The sequence below is a fragment of the Mauremys mutica genome, chromosome 4 (genome assembly GCF_020497125.1).
Source record: "Mauremys mutica isolate MM-2020 ecotype Southern chromosome 4, ASM2049712v1, whole genome shotgun sequence".
Lineage (NCBI taxonomy): Eukaryota > Metazoa > Chordata > Testudines > Geoemydidae > Mauremys > Mauremys mutica.
Window position 1 is genome coordinate 75,975,333 of NC_059075.1, and position 11,938 is coordinate 75,987,270.

The following is an 11,938-nucleotide window of genomic DNA, read 5'->3' on the forward strand; positions in this document are numbered from 1 at the left end:
GGGCTGATCTGCACGGGTCTACTTTTTAAAATCGTGTTTCTTTTTGTGGGCAGCAATTAGGGAGGGGGGTTTGATTTGTTGCCCACGGAATCCGCCCTGGTATTTACTGCAAAGAGAAGGAATGCAGCCTTCCTAACTCCTCTATAGATGCTCTCACTGCTGTGTGCTTGGAACAAGGCAGTTTCAGAGCCAGAGAGCTGGTGCTGATGCTGCTTTGCTCGCTTGCAATCACCTCGCCCAAAAGCATCGCCTCGGCTGGGTTTTCCCCCGGATTCCGCCTTTTTTACCCCTTTCGGGGCCACTTTGTGTTGGGGAAAGGATGATTTGGGGAATCAACGGGCTGCAAGTTGCCTAAAATCAGGTTGGAAGTGTGCAGGGAGGCGCCTTTGGCAAGCGCTTCCATGGTGCATCTCCTGGTAACTGGGGTCTCCCCCAAACCGCGGCTGATTCGTGCGCCTCCCTCTCCTCCTCCCTCCCTTTTTTATGGGGTGATCCCAGAAAATTCCCCCCTCCCCACCTCGGAATAAACCCAATCTCCCGACTAAAGAGGCAATTTAATGAACCGCTTCAGGGCTTTTTTTTGTAATTAAATCATTTCGATCCACTAAAAATCCCCTTTTAAAAAAATCCTTGGGGGTGGGGGGAGGAGGGGCTGAGAACTTTTGGGAAGTTTTATTATATTTTTTATTTTTTTTTACGAAAAAATAATGAAATAAAATCAACAATAAAATGACCCGAATAAACGTGTGATCCGCCCCGTTAGGCAAAAGTCGATTAAAAAGTTAGGTTAGCAGACGCGGGTGAAGAACTGAATGTCTTGGTGACCAAGCGGGGTGGGGAAGGGGAGAGGGTGTTTATTTCTTTCCATATATACACACAGGACGGAAGGGTTGGGGCCGGGGGCTGGATTGAGGAGGGAGGGGGAAGGTAAAGAAGCCAAGAGAGTCTAGGTAAGTCCAAGGCTCGGCGATCGCAGCTGCTGCTCCTTCGGCGAATGCGCCCTCCGCGAATGCTTTTTGGGGTAAGGGCTTCCCGGCTAGGTAGTTATATACAGCAAGCCCAGACCGCAAAAAGATTCGCGAAGGACAGTCTCCTGCGGCTTCCTACATCCATCCATCCGGCTGCCACCAAAATATCCACACGACCCAAAGGCGATCGGCTGATCATTTCCCAGACACACAAGGATCCCTCCCCACCCCCTCCATCCCGACCAAGTCCCTCTCCAAACCCAAGGCGATGTACCCAACTCAGGAGAGGAAGCGGTGGGGAAGGAGGGGGGGTTCCCCTAGCCTATCCCCATCACACTGGGCCCCTCTTGCCCTCCTCTTTCCCCCTCCCATCAAGGAGCTGGGAGCCAAGGCTTGCAGGATCTGGGGGCTTTGTGAGCAAGGTAGAGTTCGGATGTCCCCCCATCTCTCTGCTCCCGAGCAGAGGGTCTAGCGCTGTGCACAGGCGCTGCGTAAAGAGAAAACTCTCCCCCTGAGCACTAAATAAATAGAGACCAAGCAGACAGCTCATTGGTGCGGACTAAAATCGTCACCCACCAATCAGGAGACGCCTCACATTTCCTTTTTTCAAAAGGGGGAGTGGAGGAGGGGGGAAGAGAGAAACATTTCCATTTCTAATTATTCAACAAATCCTAGACAAGAGCACGTTCAATAGTGTTGCCATGCAATCCCAGAACAAAAGAGACACAATTAAATTATAATAAATCAAATCAAGAGAGGACCTGGATTATGAATACATCCAAACAGCAATTAATTCCAGGTATATTTAAGAAAATGAGATGCCCAACGTCTAATGACAATGAAGGAAGCTAAAGTAATCTAAAACTATCCAGGGCATTTGTCAGCAAATTATGCTGATGCTGCCACCCAGCAATGGCCAATGTATGCCACCAATATCAATTCATCAGTAGAGTGAGCACCCAAGATATGACGGGAGGGGGAAGAGGGAGGGAAGAGACACGAAACTGCCTACTTTCCACTTATCACCAACTATTAATACCATCGTGACTTCCAAGCTTCAACTCAGCCCAAGCAAAGAGATAGGAAATCCACCTTTTCAGTTAATAAAAGTTCCATGGATGTGTCACTGAACTACTCCAGAGATCTTCTGAACAAAGCCTGCTGGAAATTAGTAGCCCCGCTAGTGCCTATCAGCAGCAGAATAAAGGCAAATTAGTGTCCAATTTTTCTCCATGCATCAGCCGGGTTACTACTCAAGTTAAAGAAGAAATCGTACAGAAGATCGAATAGGACTCGCAGAACTAACAATAACTCAAGAACTTGGAAGTTAACCTCTTGTCTGCTCGCACACTGAAAATATTGTCACTGATCAATATACACGCTCCAACATGAGGTGCAGAGACACAAAGTTCCTGCCTTATCAGCTGTAATGGCACACGAAACTCACACCAAGAATATCACCAGAACCACAACACACACTCCTAGATACAAACCACCTATGCGCCCCTACATCCTCCCTAAAAAGTATTGCTAGCCACACTGCGGACTGCTTTGAACACCACCAGCTTGCTTTAGAAACTCCAGTAGAATCAACCGAACACCCGGGCTGACTGCAGAGTTGGGGATTCTGACCACAATATTAAAAAGTTTTAAACCCCCATCACTTACCTTTGCGGGTGCATCAGTGTCCGGTCCTTTGAGCATGTTGGAGGGTGCAGCCATCACCAAATATTTTTAGGAAGCCCAAAGCAAAGCATCCCTTCCTCCAGGTATGTATATAAGTTACTGTACTGTGTGGGAGGGTCACGATCTTGCTAAGTGCAGAAGATTCCCCAAGATTAACCCCTCCACTCCCTTCCCCTTCTGCAACTTGTTGTTGTGTGTGTATATATATGTGTGTATGTGTATACACACACATTATATATATATATATATATACGTAAATATATAAATAAACACACACACACACACATATATATATATATATATACAGGCGCGCACACACAGATGGGAGAGCAAAGAGAAAGCGAGATCCGAGGAGTCCAGCTGCCCCCCTGACGCCGTTTTGATTGGATGGTCTTTTCATGTAGAGGGGACGTCTCAAGTCGAAGTCACGATTTCTGCTCAGTTTGGAACCATCTGTGACTGGAGCCATGACGCAGCCAGCGCACATTACTCACTTTTACAGTCACGACTTGGAAATCCGTGCAGTTTCCAACCAAAATTACACCGCCACCATTGAATTATTTAATAGGATCCAGTTAAGGGTAATCTTATGCATTGTGCCAAGAGATGCAATGATCTAGGAGGGGAGGAGAGGGGAAGGGAGGGAGCGGGAGAAAGGAGGGCAGCATTTCTGGTTGCTAATGACTGTTTTATAGAGCTATATTAAGAGCTACAGTAATTGGCTACACGTGTTGTAAGTGGATTTTTTTTTAAATGATCAGTTTGTAAATACGACCACGCAGGCTCGGGGAAGGGACGATTTCTACATTAAGGACATTAGTGGGTGGCATTCTACTGTGCTATGAATACATAGGCTTGTGTTTTATTAATTGCAAGAAACGATGCCTTGTTATATATATAAAGTTATTGTCTGAAATTTTAGCCAAGATGTGCTTTTGCCAAACAAACAAATAAATATGTCCTATGGTATACTGATGTTCATGTCTGCATCATGTCATTGTCTGCAGGATCCGCAACTGTCGCTGGGCTTGGAGTGGTAGGTGCACCATTTTATAAGCTTGCTTTTTGTCTCGCTGAGCTAGCTAGATGTACTTACTGAGATCTGCTTTCTTTGTTATTGTCTGGCTTTAATATTTCTACTCCTTGCAGGTATATAAATAAGTCTGCGGCTAAAAGATCCCCCCGCGCCCCCCCTCCCAATCAGGTCGGGAATTAATTTTCCCTTCCTTCTCATGTTAAGAATGGGTTGATGCATGTGAGTGTTGTACAGTGTCAATGTGTGTGATTTAATGCAATCTGATTACATGTTTTTGCTAACTGGAATGCCTATGAACCTGCATGCTCCTAGACTAGCAAGAATATCCCTGCTTCCCAAAGGGGGTGATTGGTGTTTGCAGCCTTGAAGTAACCCTGCATCTATTCCGTACACAAAACAATCGCCCCACTACTTCGCCTCTAATTCAGTCATTCCACCAATTCGTCTGGTGAGGTTATGATTAAGGACGCGAAGGAAAGGCAATAAACACACACACACACACACACACAAACCTGTAGAAGGTGTGAGCACTTAGAGGGGGGAAATGAGGTGGGAGGAAAAGGGGTGAGTCCAAATAAGGCAACCTATAGCCTCCTATTTTGCGAAGCACCATCATCAGGTACAGGCTGTTTCAAACACACAGGCGGGAAGGGCAGGCGATTCCGAGCAGAGTCAGCAGCAGAGTTTACGCACGGATGGGGAAACCTGAATGGGAGGGAAGCGCCCAGCCACTCTTATCTTAGAATAAACAGGGATCTCAGCATATTCCGGGGTCCTTCTGAGAGTACAGCCGAGATTACAACATCCTTTGAAAGCCATTAAACCTATAGACAGCGGCTAGATAGAAAGAACTGATCTCCTCCGGCTCAAGCTAAGCAGCCGGTGCTGCGATTTCAGCACCACAGCTAGTGGACAGCTCCCAGACTGTCCGCTCTTCGGTGGTTTCCCCTGGTTGAGCTGCAAGGGATAAGGGGACTGTAGTGTCAGCATATTGCAAGCTCCCTGTAGGCAATCTACAGAGCGTTCCCCTCTCAGTCTACAGAGCGAGTTTTGCCATTAGAGTGTGTCTAGTCACCCACTGGAAAAATAAAGAGAGAGAGTGGATAGGTACAGAGAGAAAGAAGGACTCAATAGCGCCGACAGAGAGAGGGAGAGAGAGTTGCAGCTCGCTATTGATTCAGAGATTTACCGACAGGGTGATTCCCCTTTCTATAAGAATTCCCTGTCTCTGGGTTCCGTGCATGCACCAAATTCATTATGCAAACGAGTATATCCCCCCTCGGTTTAACAGAAACAATAAAATAATAAAACCAAGCATGCATAAAATAAATACACTAATCGCAGTCACTCTCTGCAGCATGCACAGGAAATATCACTACTTACCCAAACGGGAACTCCTTGGTTGGAGGGGGGGGGAGGGACGGGACAAGAGTGGGGGTTGAGGAGAGAAAGAGAGAGAGGAGAGGGAGAGAGAGAGAGGGGGGGGGGGGAAATCCAACAATTAATTTCCAGACAGGAGTTGGAAAAAAAATACTGCGGTGATGTCCAGGTTTTCTTCCACCCGCGCTCTCTTTTTATACAAGTGCAACCCTCTGTCTATTTCTGGAACGCGATCAAAACCCTGATGCTATTTTTAGCAGGTACTGGGGAAAAAAATCCACACACAAAGCCATTTCGCTGGAACGTTACATCCAAAACATTAAATGTACATTAAGTTCCCCCAATCCCCCCCCCCTCCAAAATCACCCCCCGCTTCTTTCTGCACCACCATCCACAGTTGCTTTAGGTGCATCATTGCAGAGAATTAAAAAAAAACAACCCCAGACCGCTTTCCATGGTGTCCTACTATACAAAACCCCAAGCCACAGCTGTATTGTATTGAGCCTGTCTCTCTGTCTCTCTCTGCCTGTTGCCTTGTAAGCATTATTGTGTCTGTCTACTTGCAGGGTATTTATGAAGTGGTTTTTAAAGACAACCAACCACCAAAACACCATGCACCAGTTTAACATTATGCACAAACGTGGGGTTCTGGCAGGGAAGCTTGTTTTGCCGAGAGAGACAGAGCGATGGTTGCATACACTGACTGCACAAAGAAAGGGTTTTCTTTAATTCTCTCCACCCCACCCAATGCTTTAAAAATCACAAATTCCTTTGTTTGGAGAATAAAGAAGCTTTCTGTCTATATATAGCTATAGATGAAATCTGGTGTGTGTGTGTGTTTGCGTTCTAGTCATTCACTACGAGGGGGGGATTGGGAAAAAATAGAATCATTAGGGCTTGCAGGCTACAAGAAGCCAGCCTGAGACTCCTTTGCAAGGCTGCGTCAGTTATCAGCTATTGACGTCACGTTCAGATTCTCCTCTTCAGAGGCTCTAGTTCATCATAAAAGATGTCTGTGCTTGGAGCTTTGTGCTTGCAGAAAGGCACTTCAATTCGAGGGAAAGAGTTAATTAGAAAGCCCCATATTTTGTGTTGTGCAGCTTTCCACACAGTTGCACAAAAATCCTGTGGGGTATGCGTGTATTTATGAGAAAGAGAGAAAAAAATATGCACTGAGGGTATGGATATATTTTAAACACACACACACAGATTCCCCATGCAGAAACACACAGAGAGCGAGAGAAATCTGCATAGACAGACCATGCAGGGACATCTCCCCACCTCATGTTTGGAAACTGTAGCAAACAGAAATAGGAATAAATCGGAGATTTTGTATTTCTCAGGCAAATAGCACGGGGGTTGCTGAATATATTTTAGCATCCCCTCTTCTGCACACACTCGCACCCCGCTCCCCAGCTGCTTTCTGAACAAAACATCAACATTCAGCAACATCTAGTCCCCACCACCACCTTACGCTTGTGTTTGGCTACTGTAGCAAAAGACAGATATTGATAAAACTAGGATTAATTCTGTATATTTGTCAGGCAAACAGCCCCGTCTCCAAGAGTGACGCAAATAACAGATTCTATGGCTCTGGCTTTCTATATTCTGCACCCACGCACTCTGCTTGGTCTCCCACGGAATCAGCTACAGAGAGCAATGATCCAGATTATACAGAGAGAGGGGGTGGGGGAGAAGGAGAGAATAACAAATGAAATTGCAATTAAAAATCATAATGCTGCTATACGCAAATGGCTAAATCTGATGTTATACAGTGGCACACCCTCAGCCCCCAAATTAACAATAATAATTTAAAAAAAAACATACACCATGCACGAAGCAGCAACCAAACAAAAGGGATTGTCTTGTTGACAAATGCAGAGTTTATTTGGCAAAGAAAAGTCCTTCACACGCCACCCTCCCATCTCCAAACCAGAAAATATATCTCCCCTCCCCCCACTATATTACAAGCATTAGGAAGGAAGAGGAATTAATATATTTGGCTGCCAGGTAGATGGGGGGTAGGGAGCCAACCAAAAGCCACTGTATGTTCTCAAGTAAGGTAATCTGGACCTTTAAAAATGAGTTGGCTTGCTCTTTTCGGAGACAAAAGGACACAGCTACTTCTTAAAATATCTACAAAAGGCAAGCGCAATGGGTCGATGCTATTTTTAAACAGATCTCTTGTTGTTGGAAGATGGCACAAGGCATGTAGCTAAAAATTAAAATCGTGGCTCGTAGACTCAAACAAACACACACACACACACACCCCTAGGAAAAGAAAAGGTTTATTGATGGGGTGGAAATAGTCTCTCTCAAGAGACATATTTTACCTCCCCCCTCCCAATCACCACCAACCAACCCACTTCACACCTTGACTGAATGGAAAACAAAATGCAGGGACAATCAAGAAGCCAGTAAGTTATTTACTGTCTATCTCTATATGCACATTCTTTATTTATTAACTCCGTTAATTATCATCAACTTCTTTCGCCATGAATTTCCTAATGTCAATACACTGCAGTCAATGAAGTAACGCTGTTTCTCCCTCTCTCTCTCTGTAGCCAGACAATAGCATGGCAAACTACTGCTAGTGATACCGCAACACCGGGGGAAATCACACCGCTATTACAGATCACATCATAGGCGTCGCCAGGCGCAGGGAGAGGTTTGGCTTTTTAAAATAGCCGACGAGCTCTCTTTATTAGGCAGCAGCCAGAAAGCACGATCAGAGGCGTTGCCATTAGCACATCCCCGCACGCCCCAGCCCAGGACTTGTCTCTGTAGGCTAGAGGGAGCTGGTATGTTACAACCCTCGCAGAGAACTCCAGCCCTGGACATTCTTTTTAGCAAGTGCGCATGGAGGGATGGCCTCTGCTGCAGGGCTGAGTCCTGCAGGCAGGAGGACACTGGTACTTGTCCTGAAGAGAGCTCGTGTCACATGAGGGCCTCAGGTGCGGACACGCAGGCAGCCGTAAAACATGCCATCTTCGAGGAGTTTCAAGGAAGAGCAGCGCGGATGAACGGGAATGGTGGCCTGAGCATGTGTTTAAGGAGACACGCATCCACCGAAGCCTTGTCTGGCTCCCGGGTGTAAAAGAGCAGTTTGCCAGTGTCTTACACGAATGGGGTGGTGACTACATGCGCCCCAATCTCCCTCCCCACTTGGTATGCTTAAAGTCCCCCCTCCTACTCTGTGGGGATGGAGGAGAATGCAATGGAAGGGCTCATTGTCTTGAGCTTGTTTCCGTTGGTATGAGAAGATACAGACGCAGCTGTGTAGCTAGGATTAACCTGGTGATAAACCATAGAGTATGAATAGGGAACAGCAGAGGGGCCTTCTCTTTCAGTCCCTACCGCTTCCCCGTCTTCTGACTGATTTTTTAAAAATTCAGCTATTGCATTCCAAGAACTAACTTGTTCCTCTTCCACAGGATTTGAAACATCTTCTGAATAAACCAGGAGAGCACCTGCCTTTTCCAACAAGAACCAAACCTCTCCCACAAGAACAATCCCTGTTAGCAGGAGTGTGTAATTTCCACCTCAGCAGGACAGCTCTCTACCTTCTCTACCTGCTGCTAGACACCCAACTCAAGGCTGGGCTAAAGCGAAGTACAATGCCCTGGGAATCACTTGTTTCAAACAAATAAAACGACAACAATGGAACTGATCCAAATGAAAGGAAAGGAAAGAACTTTTGGCAGGTGATGCTGTACTTTGCAACCAACAGTTCCCACTTCTTCTGATAAATGCTAAATGGAGAATTTATCTTCCATCTTCATATTTTATCCTTAACAGCAGTCTCTTGGTTTCCTTAGAATTAAGCCTCCCTAAGAACTAGGGCATAATTAAATCAATGGATTCTGTATTCTTCTCTCGAACTGGAAGGGAAATTTCACTGTTACCAGAAGAAATAGTGAGTATAGATACATGGCACTCCACACAGAACAGGAAAACTATCCAAGGTGCTGAACTATGGCATGATGTTCTTTGGTGTGCACTACCTGCAAAGCAGACCATTCTGACTCTTGGAACCTTCCAGGATTCTCAGCGCTCCAAGGACAGTGGCATTGGTACAACAAACATGTTATCAGTATGTAAAGTTTATGTTCAAAAGACACCTTTGGCCTGCTAAACACAAACTAATTCAGTTACCCTGGACAGGGGGCAGACTAGCAAGTGCAGGCTGCCCTTGAGACATTCATGAGTAGGGGCACTCTTTTTGAAAGGGATGGGGAAATCCCATCTTTCCTTTTGAACCTTCAACCTCAAGGGCACGTCATGAAATAAAGATCCTTCTGGCTGGGTAGTAGTCTTCAGCTGAGCTGGTCTTAGCAAGACCAGAATCAGTCAGAGGAAGCACTGCAGAATGATGGGGAAAGTGCCCTCATGTTCTCCTTGATAGTTGAGTGCTACTTCCTCAATGCCCCCAGCCCTGCCAGGGATCACATCCCAGTCATGAATATAATTTACAGCATTCTCCTAAACCATGGTGACACCCAACCGTATCTTGATTTCATTCTCCAATTGACAATAGCAGATTGACTTTTAATACTTTACAAACAGAAGGGGAGTATGGGGTGCCCAGAAGTAAAGAGTGTAGCACCATGACAATAAGGTCTAGGACTTTCTTTACCTGGGGTCAGATTTTCCAGAGCAGAGCATGCAGTGGCCCCCATTAAGAACTGAGCTGTTTCTATGTAATTAAATCACTGCTGCACATTTCTTTAAAAATAAAGAACAATAAAACAAAACACTAGTTACCTCTGATGAGACAATATAGGAATCAGACAATCCAGAGGATACAGCAATAGAATGTACATGGAATTGGATAAATTAGGGGTACACATGATGTAGTGGGCTAGGAGCTGTTCAGTGTGGCAAAGTGTAAGCTAGTGAAAGGCCCTAATGGAGAAATGATGTTAACTGGTGGTTAGCGCAGGGGACTGGGAGTCTTGATTCCTGGGTTCAAGTCCTAGATTTGCTGCAGGACTAAGGCTGGTCTGAAATTTATCATCTAAATTATATATATTATGTTTTTCCATGAACATTTTCAAGGTTCCCCCAGCTCTGTGTGTCACTCTGAGCGAGACACTTTTCCTCTCCGTTCCCCTGTTTATCCAACTTTAAAATGGGTCCGATACTTACCTACCTCACCAGGCTGTTCAGTAGGGATTTTAGAACATTGAGACTGTGTATTAAAAAGGCATTATATAAAGGACAAAGCAGTAGTATAAATAATCAGAAAGACCATAATTTAAGAGGAAGCATAAAATGTACAAATGTGCATTCCCTTTGACAATGGTATGAGGAGTGTGTGTTACATTAACATTCACATGCGAGAAGGACAAAAGCTGCTAGTGATTAATAGATGTGGCTTCAATTTATAGAGAATCTGAACATACAGGCCGTCAAACCAACAAAATGGGCCACGTGGTGTATTACTGTCATCTCATATGCATTACGTTAATAGCTGTACTTTACATGCTATCTATAATCAACTTGAACCCCAGCAGATTGAAACACCTGGTGTAGTTGCACGGTTTTCTTTACTTGGATTTTTTTATGTATATATTTGTCCTGTTTATATTAAAAAGTAATTTAAAAGGAGGCAACACTGGAACAGGATCTTGCTCATTGGATACAAAGTCAGGCCCTAGAAAAAGTAGCTGGGGGTACTAGGATTAAAAGATGAAAACCATCAGCATAATTAGATCAAGAAAAAAGAAAGCACAAAGGTTTAAATATGTGAGCATGGTATATAAAAAAAAATTCACATGACTCCTTGATGTGAAATTCACACTGATGAGAAAAAAAATTAGATTAGGCACAGTACTATATTTCAGACACCTGGGATACCATTGCTGGTGAATCCACTGTTGAATTGGATTGGGCTCTCTGTTAAAATTTGACTTTCACTAAATAATGACCAGGAACTTTTCATGAACAAAACCCATTACCTTTAGCATAGTGTGTACTCATCCTTGGTAACCATCTTACAGGATGGATGAATCAATGAGAAGAAAAACATGCAACAATAATTTGGGGAACTTTGGGCAGCCTCTTATGGTAGAAAAAGGAGAGGAGGCGGCAATGAAGAGATGCCAAAAAGCTGCATGAGGCTTTAACTAATTCAAAACCAAGGATCACAGGCAGTGCTAGAGGACAGGGGTAGGGAGATGAGTGACATTTAAGCAACACAGGCAGAATTTCTTTACTGAGATGGTAGTTAGAACATGGAGCCAAATAACTCAATCAGCAGCAGAAATCAAATCATCTCAAGGAGAAAGATGGTTGGATATCCTGAGAAAAGGAATAAGATGTAGAGTGCATTAAGCAATAAATTAGACATGATGAGGTGAAGGTTGTGGTGAGGTACCTAGGGTTACAATGACCAGATTTGTTCAATCAGCTCCTCTTCTCTTGGCCTTTGATGTTCACTGTTCCTGTATAATTGTAGTATCCTAATTTCCAATGCAATTTAATTTGGTCATCAAAACTTACAACACATCAGAACAGCAGAGTTGCTACTGAACCAGAGAAGTTGGGGTGCATTTGAATCTCGGTTACTTTATCAGTCATTTTCCACTTACCTGCAGAAGGGATGCCCGGTTCCTAGGTTACACAAGTCAATGTTTCTGGCATTACCGCCCACCCAGAAGTCATACTTCTAGAAATGTGGATTCACTGGTACGGAAAAATAATATCAGAAGTAGTGGATTCCAGCAGTACAAATGAGAATTGGAGGATCATTGGACCAGAAGATACAGACCATGAGTGACTTTTTTCTCTGTTGCCAATAGTTAATATCTATTTGTTAAGGACTGACAGCATGGTCAGCCCTTTGCATGACATAAAGATCAGGCAG

At 44.6% G+C, this 11,938-nt stretch overlaps 1 long non-coding RNA gene across 1 annotated transcript; it reads left to right on the forward strand.

Annotated features, from left to right (window-relative positions):
• The first annotated feature begins 3,105 nt into the window (after nt 1-3,105).
• On the forward strand, nt 3,106-10,572 carry LOC123370042. The gene is made up of 3 exons (XR_006579252.1): nt 3,106-3,235; nt 3,662-3,690; nt 8,505-10,572. It is a non-coding gene; the product is annotated as an uncharacterized LOC123370042 (long non-coding RNA).
• Nucleotides 10,573-11,938: the final 1,366 nt, after the last annotated feature.